Here is a 23,058-nt window from a genome sequence, read left to right on the forward strand (position 1 = left end):
TGTGATACAATGTCTCTTAGTCTCACTTTTATGTCCCACCTACGTATGGAATAATGCAGTTCCTGTTTTTTTCTAATTTACTTATTTCACTTCGTATCATGTTATCAAGATCCCACCATTTTGCTGTAAATGATCCAATGTCATCATTTCTTATGGCTGAGTAGTATTCCATAGTGTATATGTGCCACATCTTCTTTATCCAGTCATCTATTGATGGGCTTTTTGGTTGTTTCCATGTCCTGGCCACTGTGAACAATGCTGCAATGAACATGGGGCTGCATGTGTCTTTACGAGTCAATGTTTCTGAGTTTTTGGGGTATATATCCAGTAGAGGGATTGCTGGGTCATAAGGTAGTTCTATTTTCAGTTTTTTGAGGAACCACCATACTTTCTTCCATAATGGTTGTACTACTTTACATTCCCACCAACAGTGTATGAGGGTTCCTTTTTCTCCACAGCCTCTCCAACATTTGCTATTACCTGTCTTGTTAATAATAGCTAATCTAACAGGTGTGAGGTGGTATCTCATTGCAGTTTTGATTTGCATTTCTCTAATAACTAAAGAAGATTAGCATCTTTTCATATATCTGTTGGCCATTTGTATTTCTTCCTGGGAGAAGTGTCTGTTCATGTCCTCTTCCCATTTTTTTATTGGATTGTTTGTTTGTTGTTGAGTTTTATGAGTTCTTTGTATATTTTGGATATTAGGCCCTTATCTGAGCTGTTGTTTGAAAATATCATTTCCCATTTAGTTGGCTGTCTGTTTATTTTGTTATCAGTTTCTCTTGCTGAGCAAAAACTTCTTAGTCTGATGTAGTCCCATTCATTAATTTTTGCCTTCACTTCTCTTGCCTTTGGAGTCAAATTCATAAAATGCTCTTTAAAACCCAGGTCCATGAGTTTAGTATCTATGTCTTTTTCTATGTACTTTATTGTTTCAGGTCTTATGTTTAGATCTTTGATCCATTTTGAGTTAATTTTAGTACAGGGGGACAAACTATAGTCCAGTTTCATTCTTTTGCATGTGGCTTTCCAGTTTTCCCAGCACCATTTATTGAAGAGGCTTTCTTTTCTCCATTGTGTGTTGTTGGCCCCTTTATCAAAAATTATTTGACTATATATATGTGGTTTTATTTCTGGGTTTTTTATTCTGTTCCATTGGTCTGAGTGTCTATTTTTCTGCCAATACCATGCTGTTTTGATTGTCATGTGGTGCTTACGGGGGAAGGGAGGAGAGGGAGAGGGAAAGGGGGAGGGGGAGGGGCACAAAGAAAACTAGATAGAAGGTGACAGAGGACAACCTGACTTTGGGTGATGGGTATGCAACATAATTGAATGACAAGATAACCTGGACATGTTATCTTTGAATATATGTATCCTGATTTATTGATGTCGCCCCATTAAAAAAATAAAATTTAAAAATTAAAAAATAAAAAAAAGAAGTACAATACAACAAATACTTCTTAAAAAATGTGATACATATATATGTGTGTATGTGTGTAAATATGTATGCATACAGATATATACCTATTATACATACTGTATATATTTTATAGATTTTTATATACACAATATATATATTTTTTGAAATACTATTTTAAATATAGGACAGAGCAAAATTTGGTTTACAGTTGTTCACATGAAAAAAAAATACAATAATTAACAAATGATAATACAGGAATAAACAATGTTTTACATACTCACAACTTTAAACCTACTTTTGCCCCATCCTGTATATATAAGCATTATTCAGCCATAAGAAGAATAAAATCCTGCCTTTTGAGATAATATAAATGATCCTAGAGGGTATTATGCTAAGTGAACAAAGTCAGACAAAGAAAGACAAGTACTGTATGCTCTCACTCATATATGGAATCTAAAAATGCTAAACTCATAGAAACAGAGAGTAGAATGGTGGTTGCCGGAGGCTGAAGTGTGGGGGAAATGGGGAGATGCTGGTCAAAGGGTACGAACTTCCAGCTATAAAATAAATAAGCTCTGGGGAGCTAATGGGAAGCATAGGGACTGTAGTTAATAAGACTTTACTCTCAAGTTGTTGAGAGTAAATCGTAAAGGTAATTACATGAAGGGATGGAGGTTTCTAACCTTATGGTTGTAATCATATGACCATATGTATGTATATCAAATCATGACGCTGTATACCTTAAACTTACATATGTTTATGTCAATAAAGTTTCAATAAAGCTGGGGGAAAACGAGTTATATCTCTATAGTGCTGTATAATTTACAAAGTAATTAGACATTCATTATCTCCTTTGATTTTTCTTTTTCTTTTTTTGTATTTTTAGTTCCAAAATGATTAAATTGGTGCCTAAGGGATTTATGTGAGCACAAGGACACATGGTGACTGGCTATAAAGCCAGCAACCAAACCTGGCCTTCTGACTCATAGCCCATTACACTCTTTGATATATCAACAACATTTATCTTATTTTCAAAATTGAGCTATATATACCTTAGACAATAATGAAGACTTGAAAATACAAAGTAGCTTTATATATAACAGAATGATATTTGCATTTTTATCATGTTTCTCCACCCAATAGCTCAAGTGTTAAACGATTTATTCCTGTCCGAAAGTATCTTGAGATACTAAACTCTAAAAAATGACTCTAAAATAAGCTCAGAACCCACTAATATCACAAAGTTCTCACAAGTAAAAAGACGTTGGGATTAAGAAGAGAAGCTATAAAGGAAAAGTGCTATTCTTACAACATCACCTTAGCTGTGTCCTAATAATCACACAAAAGACAACTGCCGCCAGGAGCATGTGTCCTCTATCATGGGTGTTCTCAACCCTTGCTTCTCTGCCTTGTACCTGATTTCACTAATTTCACAGTCCAGTACAATACCTCTTTGTGTTATATAAAAAGTACTCTATTTGGACATGTTGACTTCACTAATTAGTCTATAAATACTTGACTTTCACCCATTGCTTTAGTAAGTGAGATAATTGCTGAGAAAAGGCCAAAGCATTTACCGTCAATCAGATGACGAGGGAGGGAATATAGTCTTTCAGTGGAGTAAAATGTAAAACATTATGTGGCACGGCAGAAGCTATTAGCAGGATCAATATTTCTCCTAGTACCTTAATAAATCATTATATCAAAGCCCCAACACAGGATGGAGAAGACCTCAGTCTATCTGCATGGAAGAATTCACACTGGAAAATAAAATTCTGTTTAAATTACAAAGACTTAATTAGTGCACAAAGGAAATGACAAGTTACAAAACCAGTCTCCAAATTATGGATGTGTTAAAAGAGTTTTTGAATCATTAGTGCAGGAAGAAAGGCAGAAAGACAAAGAACACCGCTACTCTCTAGGCTGCACATTCATAATTTGCAACTGGTAAATATGCATGAATCTGCTCCGCTGCAACTAGGATGACATCCTGCTTCCCAGAGGCAGCACACGGCAGAGAACCAACCGTGGGAGGAGGACCCAACAGTCACAACTTCCCAAATCCCACATTCAGCACTTTCCAATCTTGCCAAAACTCCCCTGACTTAAAACTCTCTCCTTTGGGGCGGTTTCCTAAAATTAAAAGTACTTTGATACCACATGGACATTCAAAGCATAGCGAAGTGTCCCAAGGTCAGCTCTAACTGGAAATAACTATTTTCTTCTAACCCTTTGACTTCTCCATTCTCTTTGTTGCTTCCAGGAAAACAAGCAAGCAATTAAAAAAGAAAGTTGCCAGTCGTCTTAGTTGTCCAATCATTTTAAATATAAGACAAATTATTATTATTTTTTAATACACAGCAAAAGACTAAAAAAAACAGTTTTTCAGTGATCAATACAGAGAACATTAGGCTTTCTCTTGAGGACACTGTATATCCTTATTTATAGAGATGACAGTGAATCTATTTTTTTTGACTCTGCTACACATTTACTTTGTGCTTATAATGTTTAATTTAAAATTTTTTTTTTCTCACCAACTCAAACTATGTGACTACAGCTCACTCAACTCGTTCAGCAAGTGAGAGCCGAGAAGTAAGGGGTCACATCTTACTTGTGAGATGTGTTTAAGAGGCCAGACCTAGCAAATCAGCAACAAAAGACAGCGAGGCCCCCTAACACCTTAATATATTTACTTATGGCTGATGAATTCTTTGTTTCATTCAACCAACATTTATCAGACACTTCAATATTAGAGATAAATTTGATAGTCATTATAATAAAGAAAGTTCTCATAACATTCTATCTTCAAACAGCTTGACAACCTAAGGTCTGTAAGGCAAAAAACACTTAAATTATATAGCATTACAACATTTAAACTATGATACAAAATAAAAGTTGACTGTCACAAGCTCCATATATAATTATGTGCCAAAGAGAGGCTACGGTAGGATTTAAAAGAGAAATTTCCATTGGCTGCAGGTTTTAGGGAAATGGTAAAAGACATTAAACAGGATTTGAGTAGGTAAGGGATTTGAGTAGGTAAGGGAAATTGACAGCTATTCAATCTGTAGGAAAAGCAAGGACAAGTAGGTAGAAGCACACTTTCCAGTGTGAATCAGAAGGTTCACATTGCAGATCAGAGATGCCTAAGGGTAGAGAAGTCCATCCCAACAACCAGGAAAGATGGCAGCAGGACTGCATGAGCCTCAGGGTAGGAAAGGCTAGAGAAAGAATGAAGAGCCAGAACTCTCAGGCCATCTCCAAGTCCAGAAGCACTGTGGGGTCAGGAGTGCAAAGGCAGGATATCTTCCATTTAAGAGAGACGTTACACTTATGGCTAGGACAGGGGTCGGGAACCTATGGCTTGTGAGCCAGATGTGGCTCTATTGATGGCTGCATCTGGCTTGCAGACTAATCTTTATTAAAAAAAAAAAATAACGTTAAAAATATAAAAAATTCTCTTGTATTACAATCCATTCATTTCCTACTGCTCATGTTAATGGTTGTGGGTGGCTGGAGCCAATCACAGCTGTCCTCCAGACAACACCAAATTTTTATTGGATAATGCATAACATACACAGGTCGTTGTATGGCTCTCATGGAATTACATTTTAAAATATGTGGCATTCATGACTCTCTCAGCCAAAAACATTTCTGACCCCTGGGCTTGGAGATGGTAGGGGTGGGGGATTCTATAAAGACATCTAAGGCTACCAGGAAACCTGCTTACCATAGAAAACAGGGAGCTAGGAGCAAGCCACAGTCTCAGGGAAGGGCGCTGGGAGGATGGATCTGGTAGAAGGATCTCTGTGACAGGAACAGAAATGAGTGTGTGAGGGGACCTCCTGTCCAGGAGGGCTTTCATGTGAGATGGGAAAAGATGGCAGAGATGAGCTGCACTGGGGTTTTGACTGGTTCTGCATGGAATCTGGTGTCAGGCAGCATCAGAGGCTGTACTCAGTGCTAAAACAGAACCCTATCCAATAGCCCACACACTTTCACTGGCATATTCATTTGGTGGTTGAAAGAAGAAAAAAACAGAAATGGGAAAACAAGGGCTAAGAAGACTTACTGGTTAGGCGGTCATGCCTGATGTGGCCTACATTACTATAACTGGTATTTTCCATACTCACACATATCTTTTGCCTTAGGAAGCTATCAAATCTCACCCTAGAGTCCCACTGTGGGAAATCACAACAGAGCTGGAGGGCATCCATCCATGAGATGGCACTGTGAGCCAATGCTACTGGGAAGGGTGCTATGGTACCTTCTGCAGGCTGGGAAACCAACATGGTGCTGAACTGTCAAGAAGGTACCAGCACCTGATTTGGGTACCAGGAGAAGTGGAGCCGCTTAGCTTAGCCAGGCTACTTGTTGGCGGCTTCCCTTTTCACTCTCCACAAACACCTTTGTGACTATTTCCATTGTTCAGCCAAAAGTCCATCAGCTATTGTGTTGATGATGGGGCTTGACTGGTCAAAAGAGTTTTGTAGTCTCCAGTGTGAACTACTCCTCTGGGTGTCCTTGTTCAAAGAGCAGTTCATCTGAAAGCGATTAGCCGATTACTTACATCCCTGAGGCACAACAGGTCAAAGGGGCTCTCAGACTGGACTCCGGTACCTGCACAACTCTGGTGTCTCAGCCCTGGGCAAGGCCGGCATTCCCACCATTGATCAGTGAACTAGTCACTGACCTGCCTGGTTCCAGCAAACTTCCATTTATTTTTCCATCTATCACAAGGAGACATATGCACTTTCCAACACTAAATAGGTTGACAACTCATTTTACTTTACTCTTCCAGGTAAAGGGCAAAATGGATCATATGGAAATTTATAAATGGGAAATCAACAAAAGATGTAAAGAGAGATAGATTTTTGTAAGAAAGTTATTGGGTTTTATTTTAATTTTTTTTTGTAGCAGATTTTCTTTCACCAGCTGACCAATTCAGCCTTGGATCTGAGATACCTTTCTAATAAAATACTTTTCTGCCACTTGATCAGTTGTCTCCTTCTACCCTCCAATCATACTGTTTCCATAAGGATAAGGTGACCAATCATTCTCCTTTAGGGAGGACAGTCCTTCTTTTGTAAGTTCCGTCCTCCCTCAAAAAGTGACCTCCTACATGCCCTCCTTTTTTGATATTGGAAGACTAATCTGTAAATGTCCATATTTGATCAATGCAGAGTCAATCCACTGCATGTGATATGACATATTTTTATTTGACATGACAATTCATCAAAGATCAGTACAGTGAAGCGAGGTGCGATTATGAGACACACGCGCTCCGCACAGGAGACCTTGAGAGAGCATGCAATATACTGAATGCACGCAAACGGCTTTGTGTACTTCTTACTGAAACACAACACGGCACATACGACATTGTAGACTCAGGATTATTTCTTTCTCAGTGAATATTCAATCATAGACAAGTCAGCACAATTCACATTTTATTAATTATCTATTTAATAATTTCCAAATACATATAATTTTATTTATAAGTATTTTTCCATAATTTGAGTTTTAAAGTGGAAATCTAACTTCAAACCATATCTATTAAAAATGCATTTTGATTAAATAGTTGCATAAAACACGTTTTTTAATTAGAAAATGATAAATGCACCCGAATATCATTCCAAATTAGTGATTTTGTTTGATATTTAGTTTTACTAAATGAGTACTTTATTCTTACAATTATTATTAAAAATTAATAGGTATGTAAGCATAATTACAATATAAAATATTACAAATGCTTTTATTATGCATTTATCATATTATAGTGCAGTATCGTTGCAATGAATACAATGTTTCTTTTATTTACGATATTGTTTTCAATTTATTTTTGTCCTCCTTTTCATTGTAAAAAGTTGGTCACCTTAGTAATGAGGACAAAAGCACTGTGAGGAAAGGCTTCTCTTGTTTTCAGCCTTCCTCTCCTTGGCCTTCCTTCTCTACAAACTATTTGGCTTCCACAACAAAAAGGATGCCACAAACAGAGTAAAAATATGTTACTAGGGGCTTTCTCAGTTCGTCGCACTACTCACTCAGCTAAATCTGGCCGACTCTCACACATCTGGCCTATTGGCAAGATTCAACAGGGTTCAGCTGTGCTTGCTCAAGGAAGGGGTGGGCGGGAGCAACATTTTGAATCAGACAAGCTCTCTGGCTTGTTGGTTCCTTAAATGTGCAAGGGTCACAGGCCACAGAAATTGCCCTTTTAAACACATGTACACTTAGTGGGTGTTTTTACAGTATTTTCTCATTTTGAGTGCTCAATTCTTTATTTAAAATCAAAACATTCTTTTGTTGTGCTTTGGCTCTAGATAAACTGCAATGAAATCCAGCATTCTGTGCACAACATAGGAGAGGATGCAAGATTCAAGGGGGCTTAAGACTAAATGTCTGGATCCCAAACCTACTGCAGATTCTGCAGATTTGGATCTCACCATCTCTGGCAGTTCAGACAACTTCTGAAAAGGAGTACTTATTTAAAGAGGCTTCCTTTATTGCTCTTGAGGTATATATATACATTATCCCAAATCATAAATTCCTGAAGCTATGAACAGAACAAGGCTCATAATTGTGGAGAATATCTTCCTTTAATATGAAGGTGGAATTTCCTCCTTCAAGTGAGCTGCCAAAGATAACCAGCAAGAAAGAACCCATCCAGAACAGTGATAGGTCATATGTAGAAGGTTATAAAAATACACGGTGCTTATAATTTATAACAAGGGAGACCTTGATTTCTATCAGGAATATTTTTCTGAACTTCTCATTTATCTGTTAAGTTCATTTTTGTTTTATTTTTATTTTTCTCTTCTAGGAGAAGAGAAGACATTTTAAAACACCACATCAGTAACTATAAAACATAGATTGCATGGTGCCAACCATAATCCTGATGGGCATTATGCTTATCTTAGGCAAAAGGAGCACAGGGACTAATTGGCAGAAAAACCCTCAAATTTCCACAGTCACAAAGGCCCTCTATAATGTGTCCACTCTTACCGGGCCACTTCCTGTTTTATGTTAGTCCAAAGCCCAACCGAAATGTGCCTGCTCCTTGTACCTAGAAGTCATTCTAAGGGCCGTACACGAAATTTCTTTACTCTTTTATTTGTTTCCCTCCATACCTACCAACAATTCTGGAAGGGAGGGGGGAAACAAAGTGCGTAACCAACAGACAGTTCTACAAAGTTACTACTACACTTATGGAAGAATTCAGCAGATCCTTGTGATTCCTTTGCATCTTCAGAGACATTGCCTGAGCTGATCCATGTTGGGGATCATCATCCCTAATGCACAATATGGAAAGTATACTCTATGTAGAGCTCAGACTGGACTTGCTACTGCTTTGCAGAGAATGACTGGGCTTAAGACCAGCCAACGCGCTCACCTGTACTTATTCAAGTGGTGAGGCCAAGCATGGGCATGGGAGCCAGCTGCAAGATGCAAATCCTGCCCCCAATGTGGTCACTGGGTTACTCAGGTCCACCTGACTGCTTGGGGCTCAGAGTCCTTATCTGTAGGATACAAATAGGTAGAGCGTGTTTGAATTAATAAGAGCAGCCACATGAAAGGACTGCTGCAGGGTAAAGGGGTTGTCACACAGAGCGGGCCCTCATTCATGACAAGTTTTAAACAAATGTGGCTCATTAATAACAATTAATATGGAGAATAGTATGAGTCAAAGTGTGATAGAGTCCAAAAGAACTTACTTACGTGCTCTGTGACCACAAAAACGGGAGCCTGGAAGAAGCAGTTGAGAAATGCAACAAGACATAGGCAGAAGGCCTGGAGCAGGAGGCCTAGATAAGCAGAGACACATGGGTGCATTCCAAAGGCGGGGAAGAGCTGTAAACACGCACTACATTGGCTCACGGACAGTGCGTGCAGGCGCAACTAAAGGCTGCGTTTGGAGGGGAGGGGAAACAACTGAAAACGTGTGTATGGATAAGGAGTTAACCCCTCACACACCTCAGTTCTGATGATATAAATAGGAAAATGTTTATTTATTCTCAATGAATGAGCTGAATCAGCTGTTATCACAGAAGTAGGGCTCCAAAAGTTTCTAAGACAAAGATTTGAAAAAAGAAACACCTGTCTTGCTGGGCAGGCTGGAAACTTTTCCAGGCTGGTCCTCAGCCCCAATAAAGCCTGGCAGAGAAACAGTACTGTCATCTATTTCTTTCTTTTGTTTGTATGTTTGTTCAATCATTCATTCATTCATTCACTCATTCACTCGTTCGTTCTTCATTTGAATAATGCCTGCCACCCAGTGCACTGCTCTCCTCATAGAGGATTGACAGTTGTGAACAAAGAGAAACAAGGTTTGTACTTGCAGGAAAGGGGCATAACAAGGGACACAAACATAAAAAACAAAGAAACAGATGAATGAGGGTTATTAGACAGTAAAAAGTGCTAAGAAGAAAGTAAAGGTGAGTGTCCTCATGTGGCAGACAGCCACTGGGAGGAGGTGGCATCTGGATGGTACCTGCAGGAGGTGACAGGAGATCAGTGCAGGGAGCCCCGGCAGGGAGAACAGAGCAAGCTGCAGGGCCGAGGCTGGAAGCGGTCAGTGTGTTCACAGAGGAGAACGCGGCCGGCAGAGCAGCGAAAGGGCCCGTGCCAAGGACAACGTTTCCTAAAGAAAACGTAACTGTGAATTCCAGCTTTGGACATCAAACACATATCACCCCTTCCTTCTGCCGGCTGCAGTTTCTGCTCACTCACGCTGTTGACACAAAATGATGAGGTTGGGGACCTCAGGAGCTCTAGTGGCCTGGGGCTCTCACCCCTGGATCCAGGATGGGGCCGTGGGACCCAAAGAGCCTGATGAAGGAAAGCAAAAGGCTTGGGTGAGTAAAGGGCAACCAGGGGGTCACAGCTCCTGGTCCCACAAAGACACACTAGGGAGCAAGGCTGGGAGTCTGCAATCCACCATCTTCAGCAGAATTTTAGTATAATTTGTTTGGTTAATAAAAAATTCCTGCCTTTTGTTTCCTTATTTTGTCTGAGAACTTCCAAATTAGCCCATTGGACAAAATCAACTGGGAACAGCCGAAAATCCAAGAGTGAGCGATGTGTAAACCAAGACCAGGGAAGGAAAACCACTGTTGGCACAGCTCTAACCCTTTAAGATTTATGTAACAACAACAACAACAAAACATGCCATCTGAATAAAGGTCCCTTAGGGTCGCTCTGAAAAACAAAACTACTGATGGATGGAAAATGAATCTTAGGTACTATGACAATTTTTAAAAAGACGTTTCTATTTCACTTGTTGGCTTAATCTTTATAATCGCCACACATATTATAGTATTATAACTTATGACTGACGGTAACTAAGAATAGGAAATTTAAGTAATGCCTGTTTTTATAAGCCAATTTTCAACACAATATTTCTGCACCTAAAGTTTGCCCTCATACGCATGCTGAATAGAAGTACGTAACTTGTTCTGGAGTTATCAAGGTTTACATTTTCTCTATTTGTCATTTATTAGCATGGATTAATATACCAGTTTATATTTGACATTAGATTTCTTAAATTCTTAAAATAATAAGACCAAATTTCTCTATGATGTCACACTGCTTTCTTCAAAAAGGATAATTATTCCACAATAATAGGGAGTAAACTCAATGAAGTTGGCCACAAATTTAAGGTAATTTGAATATTGTAGGTATAGCCATTTTAGAGCAAACCATCAATGCATAGGTCAAGTAATTTTATACTTACTATATTCTACTAGTATTTCTAAGGAAGATGAACACTCAGGGTGAGTAAATATATTTTATTTCTGGGTTTGGAACATACAAATTGTTATTCTCAATGGCAGCAGCATATCTATCTTCTGTTAGATTGTGATTTTTTTGTTGTTGTTAAAGTGGGCGCATGCGGGAGTCTGTCTGACTGTCTCTCCCCATTTCCAGCTTCAGAAAAATACCAAAAAAAAAAAAAAGATTAAAGATTATAATTGCTTGAAATGATAAACAATAAAACCCAAATTAATCTTATCACTGTCTAGATGTGGTCCAATAATTAATTAATCTTATATATTTTTGGAAAGTAGGAAAATGAGAATGATAAATGTCCCTGATTTAGATGAGAAAAACTGAGGTACAGAGAGATGAGCATCTCATAGAGGAGGAATCGTTATGTAATCTTTTATTTTTATTTTTATTATTTTTTAAGTGAGGAGGGGAGGCAGAGAGACAGACTCCAGCATGCACCGTGACTAAGACCTACCTGGCAACCCCTGTCTGGGGCTGATGCTCAAATCAACCAAGTTATCCTCAGCATCGGGGTCAACATTAACCAGTCAAGCCAGTGGCCGCAAGAGGGGAAGAGAGAGAGAAAGGATAGAGGGAGGGGTGAAGAAGCAGATGGTCGCTTCTCATGTGTGTCCTGACTGGGGTTTGAACCTGGGACATCTGTACACCAAGTCAACATTCTATCCACTGAACGAACCAGCCAGGGCCACACTATGCAATGTATACATCTGCTTTGCTCCCTTCCCACAATCAGAGCTGCAAGTAATAAAAGCAGAATTTATAAGGCAGATTTGTAAATCATGATAATATGCATCAGGGTATGATTATATAACTTCAAACATATTTGAGTTTAACAAGCAAAAAACCCAGAGCTTGATATTTATTGAATTGCATACATTCCTTTTCCTGGTTTCTTGTTTACCATAAATTTCATGGCAGGAGATTTTGATTTGTGCATTCTAGCCAGTCTGCTCTCTAATGAGACTCCAGCCTGTTTGGGTTTAAAGCATTCTGACATTTAAAAATGTTTACTTTGGGTCACTAAAAATCACAGAAAATATTTCCCTACTATAAAACTGCTGATTTGTTGTACTTTCAAAATATAATATAAAAACATCCCTAGGTAACGGATATTTTCTGGGGTAGCATACAGGCACACCTCGGAGGTTCTGCGGGTTCGGTTCTACACCACCACAATAAACCCAAGACCTCGATAAAGCAAGTCACGTGAGTGCTTTCATTTCCCCATGCATGTAAAAACTTTTTTTTAACACTGTACTGTGTATATTAAGTATGCAATAGCATCATGCCTAAAAAGTCAATGTATATACCTTAATGAAAAATACTTCATAGATTTAAAAAATGCTAACCAATAACTGAGCCTTCAGCAAGTCATAATCTTTCTGCTGGTGGAGGGTCTTGCCTGGTGTTGATGGCTGCTGATTGATCAGTGTGGTGGCTGCTGAAGGCCATGGTGGCTATGGCATTTCTTAAAATAAGTCAATTTAGTCGGCCACATCAATCTACTCTTCCTTTTCTCTTTCTTTCTTTCTCTTTTATTCTTTTTTTAATTTTAGTGAGAGCAGGGGAGGCAGAGAGACAGACTCTCACGTGCCTGGACTGGGATCCACCCAGAAATCCCACTAGAGGGTGATGTTCTGCCCCTTTGGGGCTGTTGCTCTGTTGCTCAGCAACCAAGCTATTCTTAGTGCCTGCAATAGAGACCATGGGGCCACCATCAGTGCCTGAGGCCAACTCGCTAGAACCAATCAAGCCATGGCTGTGGGAGGGGAAGAGAAAAAGAAGCAAGAGGGGAAAAGGTGGAGAAGCAGATGGTCACCTCTCTTGTATGCCCTGACTGGGAATAGAACCCAAGACATCCACATGCTGGGCCAACGCTCTACCACTGAACCAATTTGCCTCGACTCTTTCTTTCACAATTTCTCAGAGGTCGCTGATCACAGATCATAAATATAACAATGAAAATGTTGGAAATAATGTGGAATTACCAAAATGTAACAGAAGAACACAAAGTGAGCAAATGGTGTTGGGGAAATGCCACCAACAGACCTGCTTGATGCAAGGTTACCACAAACCTTCAATTTTTTTTAACAAGATTTGGCACAATTATTTTATTTACTTATTTATTTATTTTGTGACAAGTCAGAGAGAGACAGAGGGAGGGACAGATAGAGACAGACAGACAGGAAGGGAGAGAGATGAAAAGCATCAATTCTTTGTTGCGGCACCTTAGTTTCTCATTGATTGCTTTCTCATATGTGCCTTAACCGGGGTCAGGGGGGCTACAGCAGACTGATTGACCTCTTCCTCGAGCCAGCGACCTTGGGTTCAAGCTGGTGAGCCCTGCTCAAACCTGATGAGCCCACACTCAAGTTGGCGACCTTGGGGTTTCAAACCTGGGTCCTCCATGTCCCAGTCTGGTGCTCTATCCACTGTGCTGCCGCCTGGTCAGTACAAACTTTCAATTTATAAAGAAAATAAATTTGCAAAGCACTATAAAATACAATAAAAAGACATATGCCTGTATCATGCCTTTTTCAATTCTTTGACAACCAGCACTATTGTTTATAAACTTGATTTAAACCAAATTCTAAATAATGACAGCCATGGCATTTTGATTAAAGGTGTTAGATAAATGCTTTGCCTCTACAGGCTAATCCAGAAATCATGGTCCCCCTTCCCTAATAGGCAGGAAACCTTCTAGAACAGCTGCCATGTAGCACACTGCCCATGGAGAGTGACATACATTAAAAACACCCAGTATCTGAATCAAAATTTCAGCTTCTGACAATGAATGAAGAATTATCCATAGCAAACATGTCAGAGTGCCTTTGGAAAAATTCAGAGACTCTTCTGGCCATTTCTGTCACTAAGAAGGAGGAAAGTCACACTTTAACCAAACCGATGTCACAGCATGATAACCTCCTCCCAGAAGCATTCTGTTAAGATCTGCCCAGCCTGCCCGAGGCTCTCAGGGTGAAGCCAGATCCCAAGCTGGAAGAAGAGAGAACAGTACAGAGGGAACAAGCAGGCTCCCGAATCATGCATGCCCAGCATGGTCCGCAGCTCTAGCTGCAGCCACACTCTCCCTGAAAGCCAACCCTGAAGCTACAGAACTGAGGGTGTTCTGGGTCCACCGAAATGCAAGCTCCTACATTCATTTGTTGACCTGGGGCCATTAGTATAATTATTATTTGCATCACCCAAATCATTAAATTTTAAAAACTCATTCTACTAATGAGACTAGACAGGGAAATGCAAACAGACTTCATTTCAAAAGCCAATTTTGATCTATTAGCAGCAGCTGCTAGGAGTGTGAGCTGAGGAGAACTCTGGCTGGGTACGGCAGGAAAGTGCAATCGCATGATTTCATGCTGTCCACGATGGGTGCAGGTCTTTTAGATCCCCAGGGCGGACAGCACAGGTAGGTAACCTTTAAATATTTATAGAAACAATAATTTTATGCAATGTGGCTGAGGTCTCTTTGTAAGAAAAGCTTCAAAAATGAGGTAACTGACAGTAAATAGCTGTGTACCTTTAGATATAAATGTATTCCCTCACTTATTCATCCATTCCCTCAACCTTTAATCTGGAAAACTTCCATAGTTCCTGGGACATATTCCTGCCAGCGTCCCCACCCCTTTCCAAACACACTGCTATTGAACGGACCTTTTCCATCACAGTGTTGAATCATGTTTGTCCGTCTCATTCCTGATTGTTTATTCTCATTGGGATCTCTTATGAAATATGGCACATAAGGATACAAAAAACAGCCATGGCAGACAGAGAAATAGATTGGGTGGGTGGATGAATGGATGGATGGATGAATGATAATAGACAGACAGATAGATAGAAGAAACTCAGATAATTTATCCAGGTCACTTTGTTAATTAATTTACCAGTTACACTGTTTTCTGTTGCCCTAAATCTCCTCTGCTTTTGTTCACAGAACTTCTTGAAAGTTTTATTTTCACTGTAACCCACAATGGGTAAAGATATGTCCCGTGAGACTCTCAGCAGAGGAAGGATATTCTGGCATAACTGCATGAAGAATCATATTGAGAAAATGACTCTTCTGTCACTAAAATCTTTTACTTGGGGCTCTGGCTGGACGGCTCAGTGAACAGAGCATCAAACCAGGGCGCCGAGGTTGCAGGTTTGATCCCCTGCAGGACATGTACGAGAGGCAATCACTGAGTGCACAACTAAGTGGAACATTGAGTTGATGCTTTTCTCTCTCTCCCCCCTTTCTCTGTCTCTCTCTCTCTCAATGTTTGGAGAGACTTAAAAAGACTTGAAAAAAGAATTTTTTACTTGAAGTATTCAATATGAAGAGCATGCTACGTGGCAGGGCATGGATTTCCCTCTATCCAGCCCCTGCTGCTCTCACTCAGCTCCATCTACCATCAGTCAGCATCCCCCAAAGTAAGCCCCTTACAGCTCCTGACCACAGCGTGATGTTTCTAGTTCCCCGTCTTTTCACATGGTGTTTCTGCTTTCTCATCTGCTTGACGAGACTCCAGCCTGGTTTGGAAAGCCCAAGTCACAGCCGACACCACACCCTGGTAAAAGCTAGTCATTCCCTTCTCTGGGTTATCTCTGTACCCCTCCCATAAACACTTCCATTGTTGTACCAATCCCATGCTTTGTGAATAAATTTAAATTATACCTGAGAACTGGTTGATAGCAGAAACTTTGTCTTAATTTGTCCGTTTTCTAAGCACCCAGCACAGTTTAGATCACACTCAATATAACCAAGGATACTTTCAGTTTAGTAGGCAAAGGGAATAATGATAACAACCAAGAGAGGGAATGAAAAAATAGAAGCAGATTGTTTTTTAAGATATCATGTTTCAGTTGGAGGTGTTCAAATTTCAAAGACCCAGTAAGATGTCCCCTCCACCACCACCCCCCCCACCCCCCGCCAAAATAAAACCCAGTAAATTGAGAAATCTGGGCCTAGCCCTGGAGAAAAGGATTGGAGGTGAAGGTAGTCATTTGGGATTCATTAGCATGTAGGTAGTAATGGAAGCCATGGATGGATAAACAGGATCTAATAAAAGACAAGAAAAAGAGGTAAGAAAACTATCATGCATAAAAACTTTGGGAAATAATAATATATCAAATAACCAAAGGCATTAAAAATTTAAAATAAGAAGGGGTATCAACCATGTTATTGTCTCATAATGGTCAAGTGCTATAAAAATTAAACAAAGCTGATGAATTTTACAACTTTGGGGCACAGGGTATAGGAAAAATTGAGACATCATTGAGAGCAAATTCAGTGGAAGAAGAGGACCAGGAAAAATCAGACTGCAGTTGGTTAGACTGAATGAGTGTCTTCTATCCTGACTCATTATGGAGACTCCGAGTCTGGGTGGAAAGGGGGCTTGACTATGAAGCCTGTGGTGGCCAAGCTGTAGGGGAGTGGAGGGAAAGGAGGATGAAGAGCATTTTGAAAAGAAATTAGCAAATGAGCAAAGCAGGAAGGATTCTATTCTTCCCATTGCAACATTTTACAGATTTTATTTGGGGGCAAGATATCTTTAAGAAAATGATTCCATAATTCCTATTGGTGATGAATGCTTAACCCCTCCATTCCTCATGTTTCCATACAAGGAAGGGAACATCAATTTCATAAGATAATAGTATCCACCTTCCTTTGCATTGACAAAGATGTAGTTTATCTGATTTTTGTGTTTGGGAAAAAGAACTGAGCCTTGTCCAGCTTCCTCCCTTAAATAGGAGTGTGGGACCTTCTATTCTGTTATGCTTTCAGTAGCTTGCCACTCCTAGGGAGGACAGGGGCTGTCTGGCTCTGCTTGTAACTGAGGGTCAGTTTATGGCAGTGGGATTGTATTAAGAAGCCCGTGTAGTTACAGATAGATGTAAGCTATATTCTCCAATTCAGCCATATTGATAATAAAGCTTACAGTGCATGCTCTATTTGTCTGATTCCTGTATTTGCTTCTCAACTGGACTTGAAATCAAGAAAAGAATCCATGCTTAAGATTAACAGCCTTAAGACTATCTTTCAAAGAGAGTGTTAAAAAGAGAGAAATTTAAGAACTACAATCCCTCATTTGAAATTTGAAGAGGTGAAAGTGGATAATCTTTAAAATGTCATTCATCAATCTTCAAACATTTGTTTGCTATTGTACACAGGCATACCTCGAAGATTCTGCGGGTTCAGTTCCAGACCACCACAATAAAGCAAAGATTGCAATAAAGTAAGTCACACAAATTATCTGGTTTCCTGGTACACATAAATGTTAGGTTTACATTATACCATATCCCATTAAGTACGCAATGGCATTATGTCTTCAAAACAATATGTACCTTAATTAAAAAATACTTTATTGCTAAAAAAAAAATGTTAACCATTATTTGAGCCTTGAGCAAGCTTTAATCTTTTTGCTGGCGGAGGGACCTGCCTCAATGCTGAGGGCTGTTGACTGATGAGGGTGGTGTTTGCTGAAGGCCACTGTGACTGTGGTAATGTTTTAAAATAAGACAACAATAAATTTTGTTACATTGATTGAACCTTCTTTTTATGAACAATTTCTCTGTAGCATGTGATGCTATTTCTTTTTTTTTTTTCTTTTTTCTTTTTTTCTTTTTTTTGTATTTTTCTGAAGCTGGAAACGGGGAGAGACAGTCAGACTCCTGCATGCGCCCGACCGGGATCCACGCGGCACGCCCACCAGGGGCGATGCTCTGCCCACCAGGGGGCGTGCTCTGCCCCTCCGGGGCGTCGCTCTGCCGCGACCAGAGCCACTCCAGCGCCTGGGGCAGAGGCCAAGGAACCATCCCCAGCGCCTGGGCCATCTTTGCTCCAATAGAGCCTTGGCTGCGGGAGGGGAAGAGAGAGACAGAGAGGAAGGAGGGGGGGGGGAGAAGCAAATGGGCACTTCTCCTATGTGCCCTGGCCGGGAATCGAACCCGGGTCCCCCGCACGCCAGGCTGATGCTCTACCACTAGATAGACGCTCTACCACTAGGGCCGCATTTGATGCTATTTAATAGGATTTTACCATGGAAGAATTTTTTTTTTTAAGTTGGAGTCAATTCTTTCAAACTCCACTGCTGGTTTGTCAACTAAGTTTAGATATTAGTCTAAATCCTTTGTTCTCATTTCAATAATCATCACAGCATCTTCATCAGGAGTAGATTCCATGGCAAGAAACAACTGTCTTGGCTCACGCATAAGAAGCAACTCCTTATTTGTTCAAGTTCTATCATGAGATTGCAGCAATGTAATCACATCTTCAGGCTTCACTTCTAATTCTAGTTCTCCTGCTATTTCCACCACATCTGCAGTTACTTTCTCTACTGAAGTCTTGAACCTCTCAAAGTAACCCATAAGGATCCATCAGAGGGATCATTATCTATGACAGCTATAGCCTTACAAAATGTATTTCTTAAATAATAAGACTTGAAAGTCAAAAATAGTCCTTTATCCATGGGCTGCAGAATGGATGTTGTGTTAGCAGGCATGAAAACAACATTGATCTCATTGTACATCTCTATCAGAGCTCTTCGGTGACCAGGTGCATTGTCAATGAGTAATGACTTTTTGAAAAGAATTATTTTTCTCTAAGCTCAATGCAGTAAGCTTAAAATATTTAATAAACCACATCATAAACAGATGTGCTGTCATCAGGCTTTGTTGTTACCTTTATAGAGCACAGGCAGAATATGTTTAGTGTACTTAAGGGCCCTAGAATTTGTGGAATGGTAAATGAGCACTGGCTTCTACTTATAGTCACTGGCTGCATTAGCCCCTATCAAGAGAGTCAGCCTGTCCACTGAAACTGTGAAGCCAGGCATTGACTTCTCCTCTCTAGCTACGGAAGTCCTAGATGGCATCTTCTTCCAACAGATGGCTATTTCATCCATATTGAAAATCTGTTCTTTAGTTCAGCCACCTTCGTTCATTAGCTTAGCTATATCTTCTGGATAACTTGCAGCAACTTCTATAATCAGCTCCCATTGTTGTCTTCTTTCCTTAAACCTCACAAACCAACCTCTGCTAGCTTCAAACTTTTCTTACAAACACAGCTTTCTCACTTCTCTCAGCTTCCAAATAACTGGAGTTAGGGCCTTGCTCTGAATTAGGCATTGGCTTAAGAGAATGTTGTAGCTGGTATGATCTTTTATCCAGACCACTAAAACTTTTCTCCATTATCAGCAATATGGCTGTTTTGCTTCCTTATATGTGTGTTCACTGGAGTAGCACTTTTAATTTTCATTAAGAACTTTTCTTTGCATTCACAGCTTGGGTTATCTCAGTTTTCTATGTATATGTCTTCCTCACTAAGCTTAATCATTTCTAGCTTTTGATTTAAAGTGAAAGACATGCAATTCTTCCTTTTACTTAAAAACACTTAGAGGACACTGTAGGATTATTAACTGGCCTAATTTTAATATTGTTATATCTCAGGAAATAGGGAGGCCCAAGAGAGGGAGAGAAATGGGAATTGGCAGTTGATGGAGCACTCAAAACATATACAACATTTATCAATTAAGTTCCCCATCTTATAGGGGTGGATTTTGTGATGTTCCAAAAACAATTACAATAGTAATATTAAAGACCACTGATCGCAGATCCCCATAACAAATATACTAATAACGAAAAAGTTTGAAATATTGTGAGAATTACCAAAATGTGACACAGACATAAAAAGTGAACAAACGTTGTTGGAAAAATGGTGATGACAGACTTGCTCAATGCAGGTCTATAAACCTTCCATTTGTATGAAGTATAATATCTGCAAAGCACCATAAAGTGAAGTACAATAAAATGAAATATGCCTGTACAAGTGCACATCAGACAAGTAGGAGGAACCAGCAAAAGGAGGTGAGAATTTCAATTAGATGCAGGTGGTCAACAGTGCAGTCAGTACTGTAGAAAAGTCTCTTAACTATAAAGACATATTAAGAGATTATAAAGTACTTTATTAAGAGCATTCTCTGAAAGAGAAAGGGATCAATAAAATAAAAATTGTTATATAGGAACAAATACATATATAGATATAGACAAAGACATAAAGAAAAGAAAGAGAAAATAGAGAAACAACCTGGAAAAAAATTCCTCCCAATTCCATCAGATAGAAGTCTAGGTTTATATAAAACGCCCCCACTCGATTACAACACTTTGTATCTTTGCATCTAAATTTTCCTAGAGAAAAACAAGGTAACCACAAGATGCTTAAAAGCTAATGCTAAGTACTGTTTGGCTCAAAGAGCAAAACAGAGACTGTTAAACTAAGCTGAAGACAGTAGAATATTATTTTGCTCTCTTGTCCCTTGGAAGCTCTGAGACCTTTCCACTTGCAACAATCCATATATCAGGGGCTTGGGTGAGGAAGGTTTGCAGGCTCTGGGATCAATGACAACAATGATGATCCACTAGGGGTCATTGCATTGTGGCTTAAGGACTAATGGATTTCATCTGATTCATCAGCCAGCACCTCTGGGACCAAAGTGGAGAAAGCAATTTTTTGCTGCTGTTGTAAACAGAAATCTCATTCAGCCTTGTCCTGAATTCTTGCACAGAAAATCTATGCTCACCTACCTTTGGAGACTCAGGTCTCCAGCAGGCACTCTCCAGGGGCAGAGAAAGTAAGACGTGTTCTGCACAGTGAAATCAGTTGCTGTGTGTTCCACCGTGGCAACCACGAGTCACAAGGGCAAAGCAGATTCACCACAGCTTTCAGCGACAGTCTCCCCGGAATCCAGCCCCACCGTTAGAGGGATCATTGGCTGGTCATCCCCGAGGCCAGTTCTTACAGTTTGCACATAAAAATTACCTCTTGCGTAAGACATGAAATTTAAAATCATCCCTTCACAGATATCATTGACTCACTCACTCTATTACCTCTGGGACAGATATAAATTATGCATTCTTTGATTCTCTTTAAACTTTTAGAGGCACATGGGGACAGAGAAGAATCTCACTGGTACAAAATCTAAGGCATTCCAGAAAAAAAAACCCCAGCAACTTGTGTGATATTACCTGCTATGAGCTCCAAAGGCTCTCTGGTTGGTCAAGGAACGTGTATAAAGCATGAAAAACTAACAGTGGGCTTGAACACTAATGACTGCGGGTGACAAGGACTCACTGAATGTCACCACTTCATGTCCTCATGCTGCTCACTTTTCTTATCTCAGTGATGTTTCCTCTCACAAGACTGATGAACCCCCATGAATTAGTATCCTTCTGGGTGTCTGCTACCAAGAAGGCACTCAAAAATGCCCATAGGCACTCTTACGCCTCACCTTTCTCCCAATTCTCCTTGTTAACATTGAAAGTTACCTGTTTGTACCATGGAAATGCTATTGTGTGAATCCTCTGCAACTAGTTTAATGTTTATCTCTAGAAGCTGCCAAGGCTTGCTACACGTGTGTATTGATATTTCAGAGAGGGTGTGACATTTTCATAATTAGCATGAACAAAATGCAATGGCTGTCACTGCAATAATAGAGAAATGAGCATGTTCTCATGCTGTGGTGCTATGATGACCTACTTCCCACCAGCATCTACTCAGGACTGGTAACTCTTCCAGATGTAAGCTGGTAACACATCACTGCATATACGTTACCCAGACATCCATGATGGCTAGATATTTCATTCCACTTCAATATAAACCTAAGTTGTTTTTATTTTTTTAATAAAGGAACATTTCTTAAAGATTCAAATCAAAAGCATACTGTTTTCCTCAGGTGCCTGATAACTTTAGGATGAATAAAGAACAGCATCCCCCCCTCCCCCCAAAAAATCAGTCCTGCCACTGAATTTAATTTAATTCAATTTCTTGGTCTTTGCAGTTGCTGGCAAGAGTTTGAGAAGTTCTGACTTATGGGAAAAGTGAGACAAAGTTCAGTATCCTGCCCCAGGGGCTTTCCTGAGGCAAAAGGAACTGTGCAATATTAATTTTTCAAGTTAAAAATGAGATCTATTTGAAACCGATTATTCCCCCAAACAGAAAAGAAAACCACTGTTGTGATGCTAACACACGTACCACTGTCACCAAAACATACACCAATTTTGTACAAAATGCCTCTAAGCCCTTGACCTAATGTGATTAGTGACAGGGAGATGAATGGCTAGAACAGAAAATGAAACTCAGAAAGAATTGTGTTCATGAAGTGCCATATTTCCCCTGTCATTTAACCAATTTCCCCCCATAAAATGACAACATGGACCACGCAAATCTTTAAGGCTAATGCTGCCCGTGACAGACTAAGTGTTTTTTAAAACATAATATTATATGTGTCAATCTGAGAGGAAAGAGCAAGAGCCCATGTGAAAGACTTTTCAGATAAGCGGGGGCCTTAAAGGGCCGCTGAGATGCCAATCAGGAAAGGGAACCACAAAAGAGCTTTTCCCTTCTGATCAAAAAAGTGTAATATCGTCCCCAGGTTCTACAAATGAAATAATCCTTTCAGCCTGAACAATCAATGGCATATGCCCACTACAGTCACTTGACCTCTAATGTACAATACATCAACTGTTTCCAAATTAACATTTTAGGTTAAAATCGGTTGCTTAGAAGACATTAATAGAAATGATTTCATCTGTGCAGCAGGCAGACTATTTCCAAAGTTTTTAATCTTTGTAATTCACTGTAAGTCAGAATCATGACAGGTAGAAGGCCACTCAGAATTCTATACCTTCTAAAACTGCTGACTACAATATCCACTGCTGTTTTCAACTTCCAGTCCACTTAGGGCATCTGTGCTATTTAAACACCTGTCATGCTTGAATTCTCAGTAGAGAGAAACCACTGATCTTCTACAAAAATAGTTCACCCTCACAGGAAACATTCTACCTCAAGAATAACAGGA

At 39.7% G+C, this 23,058-nt stretch overlaps 1 protein-coding gene across 6 annotated transcripts in view; it reads right to left on the reverse strand.

The window, feature by feature from the left end:
* ENOX1 (ecto-NOX disulfide-thiol exchanger 1) overlaps positions 1–23,058 on the reverse strand; it is a 596,201-nt gene that overhangs the window by 359,667 nt on the left and 213,476 nt on the right. The window contains exon 1 of one of the 6 annotated variants that reach the window (XM_066236815.1): positions 9,912–9,964. The exons of the other annotated variants lie outside the window; for them this stretch is intronic. The gene's annotated coding sequence lies outside the window, so the exon portion shown is untranslated. Of the gene's footprint in view, positions 1–9,911; positions 9,965–23,058 lie in introns of those variants that run through there. 6 annotated transcript variants of the gene reach the window in all.

Source organism: Saccopteryx bilineata, chromosome 6 (assembly GCF_036850765.1).
Source record: "Saccopteryx bilineata isolate mSacBil1 chromosome 6, mSacBil1_pri_phased_curated, whole genome shotgun sequence".
NCBI lineage: Eukaryota > Metazoa > Chordata > Mammalia > Chiroptera > Emballonuridae > Saccopteryx > Saccopteryx bilineata.